Source organism: Nannobrachium achirus (assembly GCF_963921795.1).
Source record: "Nannobrachium achirus genome assembly, chromosome: 21".
In the NCBI taxonomy this organism is placed as follows: Eukaryota; Metazoa; Chordata; class Actinopteri; order Myctophiformes; family Myctophidae; genus Nannobrachium; species Nannobrachium achirus.
In genome coordinates this window covers 6,301,184-6,312,172 of record NC_137828.1, presented here as the reverse complement: position 1 = coordinate 6,312,172, position 10,989 = coordinate 6,301,184, and positions in this window count along the sequence as shown.

Sequence of the window (10,989 nt, the reverse complement as noted above, 5' to 3'; positions counted from 1 at the left end):
GCATGTGAGGGGTCAAACTAGGGGTTTTTCATGATGCTGAATCCATTGCAAGCATTTTTTTTTTGCACGAGAAACATTCTGTGGGCTACAAATGGCCCCTACAAAACGGTGAAAAGTGATGATTCATCACTAAACCATCGTTTTGTGGATCCGTTTTTAGCCCAATGAATGTTTTTCATGCAAAACAAATGCTTGCAATGGATTCAGCATCATGAAAAACCCCTAGTTTGACCCCTCACATGCTACTTAAAGAATATTTATTTTTGTATTTTTTTCCTGTATAGTAAATTAATGGGACACAAACACAAATCCGTTTTTTATGAGGTTTCCCCCGGGAGTTGAATTTCAACCTTTTAGTACATATTATTACACACCTTTAGAAACACATTGGTGAAGAAATTTCTTGGTAAGGATTTACTTCGCAGATTGGTCAAATAGCTTATAAAATCCCCTTACTATGTAGAACTCTACCAGTAAACTCAATGCTACCACCATATATAGTATATAACCCTCCAGTGTGATGTTAAAGCTTATATACTGCAATGGTTTCCAAACTGGCAGGGGGGTCCCTAGATGATTTGGGGGGGGGGGGGGGGGGGGGGGGGGGGGGTCCCCGAAAAACTGTTTGCTTAATGTGCAACATTTGTTTTTCTCACTCAACAGTAAACAAACCAATATACAGTATAAGTGTGTATAGGGAATCTGCAAAAAAGTGACAATTTAAGATAAACAAAAAGGCCCTTTTAGAATGTCAGCCCCTGCCTCTCAAACATTCTCTGCACGTCCCTGCCAGACAGAGTATATTAAACTCAACCCAGACTGGTTCTCTGGTAACATTTAATGGAGACCGGCTGGGAGGGACGTGCTGGGCCCCTGATTCAGCCCGGGAAAAAGAGTTGTAGAGGCCCCCATTGCGTGCTATAGAGAAAGATCTCTCTCTATAGCGCTGCTGCTAGATTTGCCATTTCAGATCATGACAAGTGACAAGCCAGTGGGCCAATTACATGAGTTATATTTCGTCGTTGTCGGGTGGAAACCTTGTATGTCCAAAACCGTTTGTTTTGTATTTATCATTTAAAAAATGATTTAAACTAGTGAAAACAGCCGATCTGCTGTTTTCACTACTTTTGTGTGACGGCCTTGTATGATGAAGCAGGGCTTGTACAAATTTGAAACTTGGAGATACAAGGTTTCTGCCCGACAGTGACGATTTAATTTGTTGGCCGCCCAGACCCCAAAAAGGCCAAAATTTTATTTTTATTTTTTTCCTAATGGCCGGCCTGGAACGGCCGGTATTGAACCGGCCGTTCGGGAGTTGTCCCGCTTTTCCCAATGGCCAACACGTCCCTGCCGGCTGGTCATAGCATGGTGGTTGTTAGAAGGTGTGGAAGGTTAGAAGGTGTGGAAGGTTAGAAGGTGTGGAAGGTTCACCACATTAACAGGAATACGGGAGCATTTCTTTGATGCCTGCAGGAAGCAAAGAAGCCACTGGTAAGAATTACAGGGCTCCGGTCGTTTTAAGTTTTAACCTGGAGCTTTAGGACCTGGAATTATTTTATACTTTAGCTATTGAACAACATACTTTGAGATGGGGCTCCGCGGCCAAACACATGTAATTTTGGGGCACCCCCATGCTCCCCCCCACCCACCCTTTTTTTCTGCCTTTGTATTTGATGTTAAGCTTTTTCTGCTTTTGAAATTGATGTTATCCTAGATAAAGTACTATGTTCTATCCGTCTGTCTTTCATATGAGATACATGTGTGGTTCCTGTGGAAATAAGCCTCGGCTTTCTAGGATCTCCTTTTAGATGACCTTGTACCAGTGATTTGTGCTGTCATGAAACTTTACCTTTTTCTATTGCAAACTTCTAATAAATTCTTCAATCAATCAATCAAAAAAACTCGGTGCCGCACTGCAAGCTTGTAGATCTGCTATTCTTCACGGGGTCCAACCTATGTTACCCAGGTTCTATGTTCCCCAGGTTCTATGTTCCCCATTTCACCCAATTAAAAAGGTTCTATATTCCCATCTTACCCAAAAAAGGTTCTATGTTCCCCAGGTTCTATCACAGAGAAAAGGTTCTATGTTCCCCGTTTACCTAAAAAAACGTTAAAGGATACAAAAATGCAAGAAACAATTACAAATACTAGTTGAAAATGGGTGAAGTTGTCATTTCAGCTTGTATAAGTGTAGGCCTATTTACTTTTGTGTGTAAAACACTTGTCTTATCTGCTTTATAAATAAAGCACCTGGAAACTGCAGATGATGGCTAATGTTGATCATGCCTCTATTGAAAAGGATATACCGAAGGCTAATTGCCCAGGGCCCACCATTACCTGCATTTTTGGTTTGCGCAGACCATTTCCTGCATTTTTTGTGAGCGGGGATCTTTATTTGGTTTAGTGGGGAACATACTGTAGAACCTTTTTTTGAGGAGCGGGGTGGGGAACATTGAACCTGGGGAACATAGAACCTTTTTTGGGGGGAAGTGGGGAACATAGAACCTGGGGAACATAGAACCTGGGGAACATAGAACCTGGGGAACATAGGTACGGTCCCTTTTTCACAAGTTAAAGCATAAAATAATTAGGCAGTTAAAATCTATCGTGCCACACATGCGTTCCAGGTCTGGATATTTTAATAAATGACTTGTTCTCTCCTCCTCCTGCGTCTTCCTGTCTTGGTCTCCTGTAATGGCACTCCTTCAGACTCCTGTCTTGGTCTTCTGTAATGACACTCCTTCAGACTCCTGTCTTGGTCTTCTGTAATGACACTCCTTCAGACTCCTGTCTTGGTCTCCTGTAATGACACTCCTTTAGACTCCTGTCTTGGTCTCCTGTAATGGCACTCCTTCAGACTCCTGTCTTGGTCTCCTGTAATGGCACTCCTTCAGACTCCTGTCTTGGTCTTCTGTAATGACACTCCTTCAGACTCCTGTCTTGGTCTCCTGTAATGGCACTCCTTCAGACTCCTGTCTTGGTCTCCTGTAATGACACTCCTTTAGACTCCTGTCTTGGTCTCCTGTAATGACACTCCTTCAGACTCCTGTCTTGGTCTTCTGTAATGACACTCCTTCAGACTCCTGTCTTGGTCTCCTGTAATGACACTCCTTCAGACTCCTGTCTTGGTCTCCTGTAATGACACTCCTTCAGACTCCTGTCTTGGTCTCCTGTAATGACACTCCTTCAGACTCCTGTCTTGGTCTCCTGTAATGGCACTCCTTCAGACTCCTGTCTTGGTCTCCTGTAATGGCACTCCTTCAGACTCCTGTCTTGGTCTCCTGTAATGACACTCCTTCAGACTCGCCTGTGGGACGTCTCCCTTCTAGCGGGACGTCTCCCTTCAAGCCGCGGCTTTGGCTGCCAAATTTGCACTTCTGTTCGGAGGCGCTTTTAATTATACTCTCCCTAGAAGGAACCACTGGTGGTTTGAGCTCTCGTCTACACAGAGCTGGCAGCATAGCATGCAGGCTGGGAGCTCAGTTAAAAATAATGGCAGTGTGTTTCTTCTTGTTTCGCTCCTACAAAGTCAAAACAGCACTCGAAGGATTGCTGTGTACTTTTCTCAAGCACATTCCCAGATTTCCAGTGCACACATAGACATCGAAGGGGGCTTGAACCCCTGCCCTTTTATCCATATGTAAAAAGTGCCCTCTCCAGACCATGCATGCAGTTTTTACTATGGTGAAAGAAATGCAAATAGTCCCTCTTTCCATGCCATACCTGAAGGCAGCATTCAAGAGAATTGCCTTGTCCAAACTCTCCTGAACTTGAATGCAGCATCTTATGTTGAAAGAATTGTCCTCTCTGTGTAGAAATCCATGCCGTTACGCCACATCTCCAGTATTGCCTTCATTATGCTACGTTTAGTGTGGTATCAAGTAACGAAAATAGCAGACCTCCAAGCTCACACTAACAGCATCCCTTTTATGCCCATACATGGAGTTCCCTGATGTCATCAATATTAAGCCCATATCTAACAGGACTTCATATGGGAATGCCCATATATGGAGGCCACATCAGCCACATACCACACTAACAGAATCCACATAATGGACAAGACAGATGGCCAAGACAGCCCATATCTGGGTGGCTGGTTCTCAGACATCTCCATGTATGGGCATAAAAGGGTATGATGTCAGATGTCATAGACTTCATACGACTTCATAGGCTCTCAAAGCATATCTCCATATACAGTACATGGATCTCCTTATATGGGTACCAGGGGTCTCCATATGATATATGGGTAACTGGTCCGATAAACATCACTGGCCAGATGGCCAAGAATTGTCTCATGTCGCCCTGAGGGGTCTTACTAGTATTGCCTTTTAATTTAGTCAACACACTTTTTTCTTCATGGTTTTAGTCCATGAAATTACCTTTCTTTTTCTTTTCTTTGCCCTCTTTGCCATCTGTCCCAAACTATAGTCCAATGTTCCAGTAAGTGAATATTGTCCGGTTATAAAGCATACGTCAGTGGAAGTCAATGATAAATTGCCTGTCAATAAGATAAAAGGATGACTAATGACAGTGATTACAGCCAGTCATGACAAGACTTCTACCGTACCGTAGGTCTTCTACCGTACCGTAGGTCACACTGAGATCTGTGAGGTCGTTGACATTCATTATGCTCAAGAAACTCTCATATTTAATCATATTTCCCCCAGAATATGATCAGATTAGTGTTATACCTAATATGGTATCATAATACCTACAGTATATGGTCCACCATGCTAGCAAAACCAGTGTTATTTTTTTTTTTGGTCTTTTGATTGATTTGATTGATTGAATACTTTATTAGCAAACAAATAAAAAAATTAAAAAAAGGGGAAATAAACTGGAAAGTACAAGGTCTGAGGATTTTAGACCCAAGAAAACCTATGATTTGTTTCCATTTGGGTCCTTTGTACTCAAGTCATAGAAACGTGTAATGACATATAAACTGCCCCTAGGGGGTCAAGATCCTCAGAGTTACTATGACACACACACACACACACACACACACACACACACACACACCAAATCTGTTTTTTCTTTTGTACATGAACCACTTAGCGTCCCTATTTTGAGACGGACATTAGCCGAAAATAGCAGATCTACAAACTCACAGTAGGTTTGGTGTACTGTAGGGGGAATAAAGACAGCCATACAAGTTTTCAAGTTGAGGGTTTACGTGGTCTGCAAATACACATCAACAGCAATCCAACATGCAGTGCCTAATTTACAACAAGTCTACACAATTAGAGAATGTAGGAGAATTGTTACTTTGATCAACACTTTCCCTGTTATCTCTCCTAATGGCACCAACATCAATGCAGCATGGAATTGTGGACAAAATCATCTCAAATGATTACATCATATTCGTAGGTTTTGGCGCGGAGAGGCTAACAGGGCTCCGTGTTGATTGCCTTCAGTAGCAGCTCGTATGCCTTAACTCGGGGGTCAGCAACCAGTGGCTCTAGAGCCGCATGTGGCTCTTTAGCGCCACCCTAGTGGCTCCATAGAGCTTTTTCAAAAATGTATGAAAATGGAAAAAGATGGGGGGAAAAATGTATTTTTTGTTTTAACGATTTTTTTATCGTCACTGTCGGGCAGAAACGTTGTGTCTCCAAGTTTCAAGTATGTTTTTTTTCCCGCAAAGTAAAGCATACAAGACTGACGCACAAAAGTAGTGAAAACAGCAGATCTACAAGCACACAACGCCTCGCGGTGCGAGGCGTTGTGTGCTTGTAGATCGGCTGTTTTCACTAGTTTAGTAAATTTTTTAAATGATAAATACAAAACGAAGTTTTGGACATACAAGGTTTCCACCTGACAACGACGATATAGGCTTTTATAATTTTTTGCGGCTCCAGACAGATTCGTTTTGGGATTTTTTTGGTCCAATATGGCTCTTTCAACATTTTGGGTTGCCGACCCCTGCCTTAACTTAAAGGCCTGTCCATACTGTCTCCGACCACCAAACTTGTTGTCGTAAAGGTCCGGTTCAACTACAAAATGACGTCGCTCGCATCTTCTGAAAAGCATTACCCCGAATTAAGCTGGTTGCACACTGCACTGCACTTTTTTGTTGCGTTTTGGAAATCCGAAATCTGGAGTCCAGGGAGAGAGAGAGAGAGAGAGAGAGCCATGGACTCATTGCGACAGTTGCGAAAATCGTAAAACATCAACCCTGGTCCGAAAAGAAATAGGAAACGATATCCAATATTCGGCCCGAAAAACGCAGCAGTGTGCAAAGACCAGGGTCCTCAGAGTTACTACAGGATTCCGAGGGTAACATTAGCTGAAAATAGCAGATCTACAAGCTCAAGTAGGTTTGGTGTACTGTAGGGGGAATAAAAACAGAAAGCAGAAAAAGTACAAGTTTAACCGTCTAAAAATACACATCAACCTGAATCCAACATGCAGTGCTTAGTCTACACAAGTCTATACAATTATAGAATGTAGACAAATTGTTACTTTGATCAACGCTTTTCCCTGTTATCTCTCCTAATGGCACCGCACACAGCATGGAATTGTGGACAAAATCGTCTCACATGATAATAACATTATTCTTAAGTTTGGGCACGGAGAGGCTAAATGTCATCAAATGGTGGTTCTATGGCTCAAATGCTGAATAAATAACGGACCTTGATATGAAATCAGTTGAAACCCTCTGCCGTAGATCAGTGGTCCTCAACCTTTTCAGGCCGCGACCCCCAAAATAATATTTGAACTGGAGACCCACCACCACCCTGCACAAGCACTTAATTGTAGCAGTTGGCATTACATTTAGTTTGGCTCAATCTGTTCCATTGTGAAAATAGCAGTCTATTTTCACATTTCTGCCTCTAATACGTGTCAATTTGACCAATGTATGCCCAGAGGTACTTAAAGTCCTTAAATTGTCACTTCATGTATTATACACTTATACTGTATGTCGGTCTGTTTACTGCTGAGTGAGAAAACAATGTTAACATTTTAGCAAAACATCTGGAGACCCCCCCCCCCCAAAATAGTTTGGGGACCCCACTGGGGGTCCCGACCCACAGGTTGAGAACCCCTGCCGTAGCAGAACACACTTCAAGGATTAAAGCTGCGTCTGCATTTCACTCCCTGCCCTCCCAAGTTTGTGTGTTTCAGAGAATACAACACTTGCCCATTATGGTGTTCTGGTCACATTGGAGCATGAACACTGCCTCCATATAAACCACACGGGTCATAAACTTTTAACATTCCTTTCCCAGTCCACTCTATACGGCTGGGATTTAATTAAGCGGGAGTTTGAGTGGAAACCGCAAAACCCACACCTCCGTACGACGAGACGAGTTCTTATTGCCCGGCTCACACAAGCAGCTTTCCTAAAGAGGCTGTTTTTGTTTGTTAACCGCACTCACAGCGCTGCAGTAACTTAACCCCGCTGTCAAAGCTTTGGCGTTCAGGCCACATTACAATTCAATTCAATTCAATTCAATTCAATTCAATTCAATTCAAAGGAGCTTTATTGTAGCGTGGAAAGTACTCATTATGCAGAATGTCCCGTTTCACAAGTCTTCCAATCAGGCCCGGATCTACCATATGGGCACTTTGGGCACGTGCCCAGGGGCCCCTGATACATTTATTTTTTATCAGAATGAAATAACTGATGTCCACCACCCCCTGAAACAAATGCTGTGAGAATTCTGCTGAAAAGTGCTGATTGTGTGTTAAGTACAATGTACAACATTTCATGAAAGTCAAGTCAATTGATTAAAACTCTGCCGGGCTGCGCTGAGCCAACTGCTGCTGCAGATGTTATATTGGACCTACATGCCTACATATGCCTACACAACATTTTGCGTGCACACGGGGGCCCCTTGGTGCTTCAGTGCCCAGGGGCCCTCTGAGGTGTTAATCCGGCCCTGCTTCCAATGAATAAAATGACAAAAGATCTTATCAATCAATAGCCGATCTACAAGCTCACAATGCATCGCAACGTGGCGCATTGTGAGCTTGTAGATTGGCTATTTTCAAATGCCCCTATAGGCCTACACTAGGGTTGACGTGATTTGTAATCATAATCAAAATCTACAAAGTAACTCTAGTAACTAAAATGAGCCAATCTTTTGAACGGCTCTTTGAAAGGAACGGATCCCAGAGACTTCAAGGAGCCATAAATCCCATCTCTACCAGGAAGAAGGATGGTGTGTTCATTCTCTCCATATCTGGATGGCATTGTGTTCTGCTACTCTTATCTTGTCAGAGTCAGGACAGAGTAGCGTAGCATCACCAGGCTGCAGTGACAGAGCTATCCCTCCTCTTAAGAGATCTCACGCACGGGGGGGTTTCCATCAAACTGCATTCTTGCCATTTTGTCCCATTAAAACCTAGAAAGCATCTGTGTTATTTTCAGCATTTGACGCCACAGATCACCATTTGGTGAGATTTAGCCTCTCAGCTCTCAGACAAAACGTAGAATATATACACAATTCTAAGCTGTATTGATGTGGTGCCATAGGAGAGATAACAGGGCAAAGATAGCAATTATTCTACATTCACTAATTCTGTTAGGGAAACATACTTTGGATGTTTAAATCAACTCTTGAGAGCATAAAATGAAAATGAAATTTTACGTTCTCAAGAGTAAAAGATCTATAAGGGTCCATTTGGTTACCACCATTTAGCTGGGGACCACCTGGGAACCACCTCAAGGACCACTGGTGGTCCCCGGACCACTGGTTGAGAACCACTGTTTTAGATTGTTAACGTTGGCTATTCAAAAACAGCAGATCTACAAGCTCACTGCACGTCACTTTGTGCCACGTTGCGAGCTTGTACATCTGCTATTTCTGAATATTTTCAGAAAAAGTGTGAAAACGATACATATTTAGAAGGTAAAAGGTGCATGTACTGTGTGTAGTAAATGGGGCATTGATAGTGCCTTTATCCAAGGCACTTTACAATGATTGTGCATTAAATTCACCCATTCACACACACACATTCATTACATTCACCCATTCACACACATTTCATACACAGATGTCAGAGGAAACCATGCTTGGCACCAACCTGCTCATCAGGAGCAGTTAGGGGTTCAGAGTCTTGATGCTCAAGGACTCTTCCACACTAACTCTGGGGGAGCCTGGGATCGAACCAGGAACCTTACGGTTCCCAAGCGGCCGCTCTACCTCCTGAGCCACTGTCGCGCCCTGGAAGATATTTGTAGAATGTAGAATGACCATACATGAAGCTAGATAGCATTTTTAGGTTTTAAACGTTTTTTTTACTGATTAGGTGCATGGTCTACCTATGTTATTGTTTTTTTCTAGATTTATATTCCTATGCATTTGTTATATTGTTGTTAATGTACTGACAAATTATCTTGTTTATTATAGTGATGTGTATTACCTGCCTTTGGCTGCTTATTGTAAGTCGCTTTGGATTAAAAGCGTCTGCTAAATGCCTAAACTGTAAACTGTAAACTGTAGAATCGGCCTTGAAGGATTATTACCGAGGCACGGTCCCGCCTGGAAGCCCCTTTATCTCCTCTGGCGTCAGGCTCAGAGTCGAGGCGATGGAGTGGAGTCTTCTGCTGGCACACGCCTCGCTGGTTCCTGATAACACTGTGGTGTAAACAGGACATGGTGAGTGGGCTGTGGTCCACGTGTCACAGACATTATAAAACACATGGATTTGTATAGTTTCCCTTTGGGTTTGATGGTACAATTACAATTTTCTCCAAAAGGCCCTTTTAGAAATTTCAGCCCCTGCCTCTCTAATATTCTCTGCACGTCCCTGGCAAGGACACGTCTACTTTGATTGATTGAATACTTTATTAGTCAACAATGTAAACATTACGAGGTACAGGTCTGAGGCACCTGGACTAAAAGGATAACACAAAAACAATCCTGAGGATTTAATCGTTTCCATTGTTGTCCCATGTATTCAATTAATCAACATGGCATCAAATAAACCGTAAGATTTTATACAGTTTTTCCCTATTAAGAGTGGCACATTTCCTGGGGAAATGTGCCACTCTCACACGTCACACGTGTCTTCTTATTTTTTCACTCTAAAAAAATTAATGCATTTTTAACTACATTGCAGTGCACATCACAGGGTGATCACTGCTTGCCTCTCGTGATTTTTTTTTATTTTTCTCTATTTTCTGTTTATTTTGTTGCTGACTGAGGTCAGCAGACAAAGTGACATGAGCGAGATGAAAAAACCTGGGTGAAATGTGGCAATCTCAACAGGAAATAACGGTATCATCACTACTGATGAAAGTTTTATTTTTTTATGAAAATAACTGTCACTGATTTTAACCCATTCAGAACGGGTACACAGTATTGTTTATTATTTTATGCTTTAACTATTGAAAAATAACAGATATACAAGCTCGCAGCGCGGCAGTAGATCTGCTATTTTTTTTTTTTTAATCGTGAAAATTTGAATTTTAACCCGAAGTGTCTTTTGAATCCTTCTAAGGTTTTTTGGACAAACCCATGTTTCTATGTCAGCAATCTGGCCAGCCATCGTCAAAGAAAAGGTCATTTTCACTTTTCACTAACCCTAACCCTAACCCTAACCCTCATTTTCACATTTTCACTACTGGAGCTCAGTTAGTCTGTTCTTGAGAGACTACTATCTCAGTGGTTCTCAAACCTTTTCATGTGAAGGACCCCCGAAATGATATTTATTTGGCCACGGACCCCCATCTCAAAATATTTAGTTCCAGGGACCACCCAGAAGCAAAATTTGAGTTACAAACGTTCCCTTTAAAAATACATATATTCAAAGATTTTCACACATTTTCAAAAATAGCAGATCTACAAGCTCACATCGCGGCACCGAGTGTCGCGCTGCGAGCTTGTATATCTGCTATTTTCTCAACAGTTAAAGCATTCAATAATTCTAGGCCTAAAATGGGTTCATGAGTAAGCCTGTAAAAGATGATAGAACTTCAGCTCAGTGACCCTCGTTAGTGAGTTGACAGGCACAGGCCAGTATAATTAGAGTAATTAGTGGACT